The sequence below is a fragment of the Haliaeetus leucocephalus genome, unplaced genomic scaffold, assembly GCF_000737465.1.
Source record: "Haliaeetus leucocephalus isolate CR32 unplaced genomic scaffold, Haliaeetus_leucocephalus-4.0 Scaffold339, whole genome shotgun sequence".
Classification (NCBI taxonomy): Eukaryota; Metazoa; Chordata; class Aves; order Accipitriformes; family Accipitridae; genus Haliaeetus; species Haliaeetus leucocephalus.
This window is the reverse complement of record NW_010972775.1, coordinates 20,302,070-20,311,980: the sequence shown is the minus strand read 5'-3', so window position 1 is coordinate 20,311,980 and position 9,911 is coordinate 20,302,070.

The following is a 9,911-nucleotide window of genomic DNA, read 5'->3' as shown; positions in this document are numbered from 1 at the left end:
CGGGGCGGCGGAGCCCTCTGCTCGGAGGCGGCCGTCGGTCGCGGCCTCTCCCCCGGTGAGGGCAGCGAAGGAGGGGGGCCCTGCCCCGGCCACCCGGGGTTCGGGGAGCGGGGCAGCCACCCTGGCTTCTCCCAGAGGGTGGCGTGGGAGGACGTGTCCTCTGCTGCCTCCTGCCTCTGCTTCCCATGGCAACCTACCCAGAAGTCGGTCTCTCCGCGGGAACACCTCCGCTCTCCCCAGGCACGGTGTGGGTGTCGGGGAGTGGCTCGTCTGGAAGGCTCTCCCCTCACCGGTCATGTTACCTCCTCTGCTGCCAGCTACGAGGGCCTTTCTCTGCCGCTCCCGGTGCCCTGACTTCCTTACCCCAACCTGCACCCCCCTGTCCTTCGCTCAGTGCCTCTGCAGAGCTTCCCAGGGCTGATCAAGAAGAGAAGGAAGAAGCGTTACATCGAATGTCTGATGTGCGGCTGACAGCAACGCCTCCGCGTCCTCGTGTGCGTACCTCAGTCTGGGACCAGTTTGACCACCCGTTTGACTATGCCAGTCAAAGGACATCAGCCTACCGGGGCAGGAGCAGGGCCTTCAGCTGAAACTTCCTGCAACGATAACCAAATACTTGTGTCCCGCACAGTCAACCTCCAGCATGGTGTTCATAGTAGCGTACTCCGAACGTTGAGAAAGATGCTGTCTTTCAAGAAGTCCTAAAGGATATGGAACATGTCTGAAGTGACAGATCTAGGCTCTGTGCCTGAACAAGTTCATTATGTATTGCTTAACTTTCTGAATAAAATATGTGTAAGTCTTTGCAGGCTGGGGGCCAGGACACTAGGAGCACCCTTACACCCCCACACACATGGAAGATAATACAACATATTTTCCATATAACAAGTGGCAAGATGCCTGAAGTTATCTTACAAAATGTTTCACAGAATCTGTAATCCCCAGCAATAGTCAGCACTTTGCTGTTAGAATGCTTAAAAATACACACAGCCAGCCTGTGATATCATAGCAGTAGAAGAGTTAGTGCTGATTCAGAAGGGAAAGTACCACTGAAGAATCAAACCCCACGTCCTGCAGCTTGCAGGATATTCATGGAGGTCCTCTGCCCAGGTGAAAGCCTGTCCGACGGTGTTTGGTTCCTGACAGCTGCCAATAACACAGAGGAAGATACTCTTTTTTCCCCACAATCTACATATCTTTACCAGACAAATGACTGCATTGATTTCTATGAACTGTTAATATTGAAGGACTCATCCTGCCTAGCAGTTGCAAGATGAAATTTTCTCTTCAGATGGGAAGGTGCTTCAGTTATAAATAATTTGTGGGAATATCCTTGTATGCAATGGCAGAATCAAATGAGAAGATAAAGGGATGTATTACAACAGCAGAAACGTTATTTCTAAGCTGTCTGGTTTTAACTGTCCAGTTGCTATTTCCCACAAAAGCTACAAAAGCGTCAAAGCTAGAAGAATCTCTTAACCAAATCCCAACATACTCCTAGTCCCAATAAAGAGGAGTTTGGATCCAAGCTATCCTTAGATGTCATCAACGAAACTACAGGGTGACTGATAGGATGTGCAAGTTGAAGTCTGAGACAGAAGACATTTCTGTTTATTCTCTCTGGAAAAGACATGGTCACTGTTCCATTCTAGGGCCAGTGGCATGGTCTGGCAACAGAACTTTTTTGGGCCTCTAGTAGTTTGCCTTTTCTGGTTTTACCAGAACATATCACAACACTATAGGCAATAATTTGGTAGTTCGAGTATCAGGGAGCAAGGAGGAAATCGTTACAGAGGTGACACATATCAATAGAATTTATACATTTCTGTCTGTATTTTGCCCACAGAAACGGTCAGCTGAAGTGGAAAGTACTCTTGTAATTAGAGGACAAAGCATCTGGATGAGGAGAAAGGTGAATAAGAAGTTCCAGGACAAGTAGCGTCTAAAGAGTGATTACAGTGGGTTGTCTCGTGTGGAATGACCTCGTCTCTTACATCTCATGAGGTAGATTTTTTACAAGACATTCCTGGAAAAATTATTTTAGGCACTATTGCCTCTTTGAGTGAATGGTGCAGTGTGAGATGATGTATCTAAGGCAAAAGTACCACATGCAGGGGTTGGGGGTGTATAAGCCTTTTAGAAGGCTCTATGAAGTGAATGAATTGTGAGTCAGTGACATATGAATGAGCTGAAATAATAAACTTTAACCAATATACATAGCTGTATGCAATGTTTCCCCTAGTAACGTCACAAGAAGAGTAACAAAACGTTCCACCGTCAAAGAGTTTTGCAGACACTGACTGGTCCCTTGTTGGGCAAACTCAGTCCTACTGTAAACGGGAACAACTCCACCAGCCTCAGGAGGTGTGTCTTTTGTCGCTGGTGCTTATATCAGATCCACAAAGGTGGAAACGCTCACTCCTCTAGACTGCCGAATGGTGAGCTCAGCAGGAGATGCCCTAAAAGCAACAGCAGAGCCCTGATCAGAACAAGCAAGAGATGTTTTATATTAATTCCCATGCTCCAGGAGGGCCATGCCACCATTCAGAGAGAAGCACTGAAAAAATGGGGTTTACCTAAGTTTGTAACAGTTGATAAATGTGTCAGAAACAGACGCAAGAGGAAAAGCGTCTGTTAATGAAAGGTCACATTACTATTGAGTCACCCTGTTATGTTCTACTGTTGCAGCAGTGTTTGCAGAGATGTCTGCAATATGTATCCTTAACCTGCTGCACTGACTGTGATAGCTGTGAATTCCCTGGTACTGCGCTTCTCTGCAGAGCTGTATCTCACAGAAAGTTCCTAGACTGTGAGTACAACAGCTCTTCTCTGCCAGCCAGCACAAAGATTGCCTTTCCTCTGTTGGGTCAGACATGTACACTCTTAAATCTGCCACCATGAATTAGACCTGACCACACTTTTCTGTGCCTGTCTGTCTGTGCCAAGAACAGTCACAGAACATGTTCATGCTATGGTGTAGCTGTCTCCTATCTGCTATGGATGCCAAGGGTCTCTGCAGGAATTAATTTCTCAGACTTACCCACCACATTTAACCGTAATGAAGGGACTATTGCTGGTGTTAACTCCTCCTCCAAGTACACTCTGCTCCTGTTTGCATGTGCCTTATGTCCTGTCTCCACATCGGGAGTGCAGGGGGGTTGTATCCAGCAGATCAGTGAAGACGTCTCCAGATCACCTAAGACCATGATGTTTCTGGGCAACTTCAGCATCCTGCCCCATGGATGAAGATGGATTTGGCAGTGGGGCACATACTCACGTACAGGATGGTGGTTTGCCCAGCCAGCAGTGGCGTAGCCATTGAGAGCTGCTGTACAAGTTGATCAGTTGATATTTCAGTGATATTTTGCATCTAGACCTCAGCCTATGCTTCAAGTGGACCAGAAGTCCCATAGCTCTGTAGAGTAGTTAACATGGCACAGAGCCAAAGCTTATTCCGCTTATTTTACATATACCCTGAAGCACATACACTCACAAATACATGTGTGAAACAATATACTCTAAAAGGCTGCACACTCCAGCATTCAACAGCTAGGAGAGATCAGAATTTGCCTGGATTTGTGCATCTTGATGAACTGCAATTGAGTTATCCATGCCCTTTTCCTACAGACATCCCCCTCACTCTGCATTGGCAATGGTTGCTGCTCCTGAGCGAGCAGCTCCCCTCATGATTTATTCTCCTCTTGTTTAATGTGCAGCGATGGGGCTTTTTATGGCCTGTTATTCAAAGTGTGCTTTGGGCACAAAATTATTCATTTCCGTATGGTTTTTCCATGGTGCTCATGACAGCAGCGTCTGAGTGTTTCACACGCAGCACTTCCTTTTCCAATAATTTTGAGAGGATGCTGACCCTATATTATCAGTGAGGAAAGAAGGCAGGCAGCGATGAAATAAAAAAAGGGTCTTCATAATTTTGGATTCCCAATGTGAGTCACCTACAGGCTGAGTACTTTAGATGACAGGCATTTGGAGCTCAGCTCCCACTGAGCTCAGCTACGGCAGTAATTGCACAACAAGCCAGATCTGAAGATCTCCCGCTAAACACCCAGATAAGGCAGAACGCGCAGCAAGCTGGGTATTGCTGCCCAGTGACTTTAATCTGGGAATTTTCTTCTTTTTCTGTACCAGATTTTGTAAACTTACTATTCCTGTAACTTTGTTTTCTGTGGGTAGTTTTCTAGGGTTTGAGTTCATTTTTCTAAGCAAACTTAAAAATCGTAAATTTCATCACTCTTGATCAAGTTCACCACAATATGGGTTAGCAGCAGGATGGATTGTTTTGAACTATGATATGATTGGCATTTTACAGGCCCCCTGGTAGCAGTAGTGGACTGTTTAATTGATACGGGCTGGCCATTTGAAGGGAGTGAGACTGTGCTTTGCCAGTGAGTTTGGTTTTGGTTTGTTTTTCCAAATATTCTCTGGCTGCAAAATCCCAAGATCCATTCCAGACCCCAGAAACAAATGGGGTCTAGTGAGCTCCCTCAACCTGGTCCCGTCTTACCAGGCTGGCTTCTTTATTCCAGATGCAAAGAATACAAAGATGGAGAAACAGTCCCTTAGATACCCTTTGGAAGAAGCTATTAGTAACAAAGGCACCTATTTGCTTATTTACTTGTCTAAACAATTACGTAGCTACCTGATGGTAATTACTGCTGCTTAAAAGTTTGGCTTTTACAGAGATTTTTGCTGAGTTCATTCAAGACAAACCTGTTAGCTGCCATATAAAACAAGTAAGAGAAATGGTGATAAGTGAACTGCTGCCTTCAGCTGTGAAGGACATTGCAAATGACACAAAATTAATTTAAAAGTCTGCCATTTTATACCAGGACAGGTTCTGCTCAGTTTATCAAAGTATTCACATGCAATTTCAAAAGGATTGGAATCCAGACAGATGCCTTTTTAAAAAAAAAAAATCAGACTGTCATGAAGATCTTTTGGATATTGTATGTATTACGTGGGGGGTTTTAAGTTAATCCAACCTTACTTGGGCTGTGCTGAATATTAGTGGAGAAGAGTTGTACGCATTGGATGCATCTTGGAGTCTGACGCAGCCTTACCCCATGAACTCACCACTCCCCCAGTAGTTCTATCGCCCGTCTGGTGCCCTGTAGGTTAAAGTTTCCATTTTGACACATCTGGGGCTGAAGAAGTGTTTCTTTTCCCATTCCTCTCCACGATCACAAAATTTGTCAGTAAAGGTGAAGAGAAGCAGTGTGAGATATAATGACATGCTATTTGTATAAGCATTTGTAATCCTAAATATGACCTCATGATGCAAACCAGGACTTTGGTGGCTCAAGACAAAACACAGTCTTCTTATATTTTGCACTGTAATTACTTCATGAAGCAAAATCCTCAATCAAATTAATTTTCTTCATGCATATCATAGGTATTAAACTGTGAGTGTGCACCAGGACTGGCCTTCCCTTTAGTTTGCTTGGCTCCAAAAGTAAATTGGAAAAGGAAATTGGCAAGGAAATAACAAACAGCTGAATATTTTGAAGCCTTTTATATTAAAACAACTTCTATTTCCCCTTGCCTTCACTTCTTCCTGCCAGGTCTAGCACTGGAAGATGAGGAGAGTGGGAGCAGGAACAGAAGCAAGTGCATGATAACCTACTAAGATAGCGTCTGTGCTGTGAAGAAGTTCAAGGACCTGTTTCATTACAAACCATTCAGTGTGTCTGGCACCGCGGAGTCGATGGGAACCACTCCCTGCATTGATCTAGCGATGCAGACCTGAGGATTATTTGCCTATAAACAGCTATTGTTTGCAGGATTGGCAAATGAAAAAACAAATATGTTTGTTTTCTCCACAGATCATGTTGCTTCCTACTTTTTCTTGGTAAGAGGCATTTGGGGCCAGTGCCCAGGTTTTGGAAGCGTTGGTTGCCTAGTCAGGAACCGAGGAGCCTAAAATGTGCTTTCTTCTTCTGCTCCTTCCTCCCTGTCTCTTTGCTCTCACTCATCGTCACATCTGTTCTGGGCCCAATGCCCAACAATTCTGCATTAACGCCTCAGTACACACAGGCTTGCAAAGCTGAACAGTTTGCAGTGCAATGTACCCAGTGCCATAATGTCTTCCCAAATCAGGTTCCTGCAAACAATTTTTGTTTACGGGAAGAATCATTTGGCTCCGTAATGCTACTTGTGAGCTGTGCCCAGCTGACTCTAGCCACTTCAGGTCTTCCCAGAGAAATGGTTTTGCAGGGCACAGTCACGAATCTAGAAAATGCAGAACAGAGCAGGTAAACAAATATCCTTAAAGAAGATATCATCTCAGGCCTTGATCCTGCAAACTCGCACGGGCTTAATGTTAAGCACATGAGCAGTCCCAGATGACTTCAGCAGAGCGACTCACATGCTTACAGTGCATAGCATGTGCCAGATCGGAGCCTTTATGTCTAATTGCAAAATAAAAGGCAAGTCTCCCGGTTCTATCAACTGTAATGAATTGTTATTAACAGCACATTTTAAAATAGCCGTGGGGCAGATCCCAGGCAGACCCACTGGGGATAAAGTGATGTGGACTTGTTGCAACAGAACCTGCAAATACTTTTTCTTGGACAAAGCACCGTGCCAGTCATACGAAACGCTAACACTGCGGTGAGGTTGTTTTTATAGGCTTTGACCTGTGCAAGGCTTTTTTTGTGGTTAGTCTTTGCGCAGTCCCTCTCTTTTGCACCTTTTGCGTTGAATTCTGCTGTTTGAACCAGGAGTTGGAAAACTCCTCTCCTCCTAACCTCGGCGGTACTTTCTATACAGATTTGCTGATTCCACAGCGTCCCAACATACCTTGGCGAGCCACGGTGGAACAAACCCAATCACAGCACATGCCCGCCAGGCTCTTTCGCACCAGGTCCGCATCCACGACCCTGGCCTGCGGGGTCCCGTCCGTGTCCCCTCCGGTGAGGGGGGGAGCAGCACAATAGGCGACATTGTGTCCCGCCGTCCCGCAGCAGAGCCCCGGCGAGGCGGGGGACAGACGAATCTGGGGGCACACACACACACACACACACACACAAAAGAAAGAGAGCGAAACCCACCCAGGTTTGCATGCTTGCATGGCACGCCTGTTAATGAAGAGCCAGCCCCGGGCCCTCATTAAGAGGGCCTCGGCGTGGACACCCCGCCAGGGCCGTGCCCCCGTCCGCTGCCCGTTTGCAGCCCCGGCGCCCCGACAATACCGGCGGTTTGAGGGCAGAGCCGCGGTGCTGCCGCGCTCAGCGGGCGCGGAAAGTTACGCGGCCTCTCCGGGCTGGCGTTTGCACCTGGGGCTGCCGCGGTTTAATGGACTTTAACACATGCAAACAAGAGCTTTTGTTGGCGGGCACAAAAGCTGCCCCCGGCGCGGGGCTCTCCCCAACACTGCCCGCATTGTTTCCCCTCCGCTGCTTCTTGTCACCCTCCTTGTCAGAGTTTAATGAGGACAACGAGATTTCGCAGGCTCATTTCGCACTTCAGCAACTTTCTAACACTTTCCTAACGAGGGAGAAGGGGCAGGAGAGATCGAGGGCGCAGGGGAGGAGCCGTCCGGGCCCGGCTCCGTCCCCGCAGGCAGAGACCCGCATCCCCGGGGCCGGGGCCGGGGCAGGTGCGCTCGGCGGCCGGGGCTGAGCCGGGATGCGGGGGCTGACCCCGGCCTTCCCGGGGCCGGGGGCTAGAGGGGAAGCTCGGCACCCTGCCATCGCCCCGGCTCAGCCCCTTCCAGCCCAACCCCGGCACGTCGACGTGGCTCGATTAAAAAACCCGATTAATCTCGCCGGGTTTAAGCTCGGCCGGGAGGGTGGTGGTGGTGGCGGCGGGGTGTGTATGTGTGTGTGTGTCCCCCGGGGTGCCCGCAGGAGCAGCGAGGCTGCGGGGAGGCGATGGGCTCTGGGACCGAGGTGGGCAGCGGCTGGGAGCGTCCCCACGGCTCGCAGCTCGGCTCTTCCCCCGAGCAGGTAGCTTTCCCCGGGCACCGGCTCCGCGCTTTCTGGGCAGGAGCTCCGCAGTTTTCTCACCTCCCCGCCGTCCTCGCTGAAGCCGAGCATCTCTCCTAAAGGAAAGTAGCGGAGTGGGGTGGACGCTCGGCTCCTCTCCCACGTGCCCGGGGGCAGTTTCTCCCCACCCCGAGGGCACCGGGCACCGTCGCGGCGATACCGAGCAGGGCCAGCCCCGATGGTGCGGTCGGCTGACATCGCTCAGCGCGTTTCGGTGCTCCGGGGGGGGGAAACGGGGGGTCGCGGGGACCCGCGGGCCGGGGGATGCCGAGCCGAGGCCGGTAAAACTTCCCGAATTCCGGATTTGCACAATGAAAAGCAAAGCCGTCGCTTTTCCCAACGGGCCGCCGCCAGGCCGTGTCCTTCGGGGGGGGTTTAACTGCTTTTGGTTTTCGGGAAGCGATCCCCCCCACTCCCCCCCCCGGTCCCCAAACGCGGACATCCCCCTCGGGCTGGTTTTATTTCTCCCTCTCTAGATAGCCAACGGTCGCAGGCAGGTCGCGGCTGCGGTTTGCGGTGTTTTGGATGGAGATTTCGGGGAGGATTTGCCTTTAGCAGTTGCAAATCCCCGTCTCTGACTCCTGTTCCCACGACCGAAATCTCCCCCCTGCTTTTTTTCTTACTTCCCTCTTCTGTGCGTGTGAGAAATTTGGAAAACTCGAGAAGTCATTTAATGCAAAGGGATTTTAAAACACCAAAGTATGCGGTGAAAGGAAAAAACCCACCCCAACCGCTTAATTAGATATTTACCGAAGGAGCCATTACAGCCTGCTGGGTATAACACAGAGTTTATAAGTTCTCTGGCCACAAAGAAATTCAGTAATTACTTTTTTTCTCCCTTACAATGGGATGGGTTAAGGATGGAGCGTGATAAACTTAACTCTGTTCCTGGGCTTTTTGCAGATTAGACTTTGGCATTCGTTGGTAAATACCAAATGAATGGAGACTGTGTGACCACAGTCCCTTGAATTAGGGACAAACATTTCCTCTGTGCATTTTAAATAATGCTACTGCCAAATATTTTGTTACCAGAGATCATTATCCTTTGAATGAAAACTGGAGGAGTAAAGGCATTGGTTTTGTCTTTGCTGGTGTGGAACAGACTATATGATATCTAGAACAGCAACAAGCTTTCACAAATTGCTATATGATTTCTACTGCCAGGTTCTGTGATATTGGATACGACATAAAAATAAAAAAGCCAGGCAGATAGACACAGAAACTCACAGAAACCACCTGTATATTTTGTTTCAAAGGAAAATCTCAGCTATTGTCTTACTGGCCCTGGTTCTGTTAGGCCTTGGATCTGCTTAATCTTTAAAGCTATTCAAACAAATTGAATGATACAAGGCAAGTCTCCTATAATTAATCTGGATTCTTGAATTTTGATACAAACTTTTATGTAACCGAGAAGTTTCTCCCTTTTCCTTGCAAAGACACTAAATAGACACTGTCCTTCTGTCAAGAGCGCTACCATGAACAAAGTTAAAAGGAACAAACCTGGAAATTTTCCCTTCACGAGGAAGAAAGGGAGGCATATTAGAAAGAGATGCAAACATAAAGTCATGGGAGAGCCGGTACTGGTGTCTGGACAGAGACCAAGGTTTAAAGTGGCCCATATGCTACAAACTGCCCGAACATGAACACAGAAATTGTGAGTTGTCCCAGGCAAAGCTTTTGAAGGATGTTATTTTGTCAGTTTATCTGAACCTCACAGGCTCTCAGTGCTGGCACTCAAAGGTCTCATTTGAACCTTTTGAAATGTTTGTCCTCTCGCTGCTACAGTCCAAAGAAAATGGAAACAATGCCATCGCGTATGGAAGAACTCCTGACAGTAATGCGGAACGGCCACTGCAGATGATGAAGCTTCAGCTGCAGTCTGCCCCTTCTCATGTTATGAAATTTGCT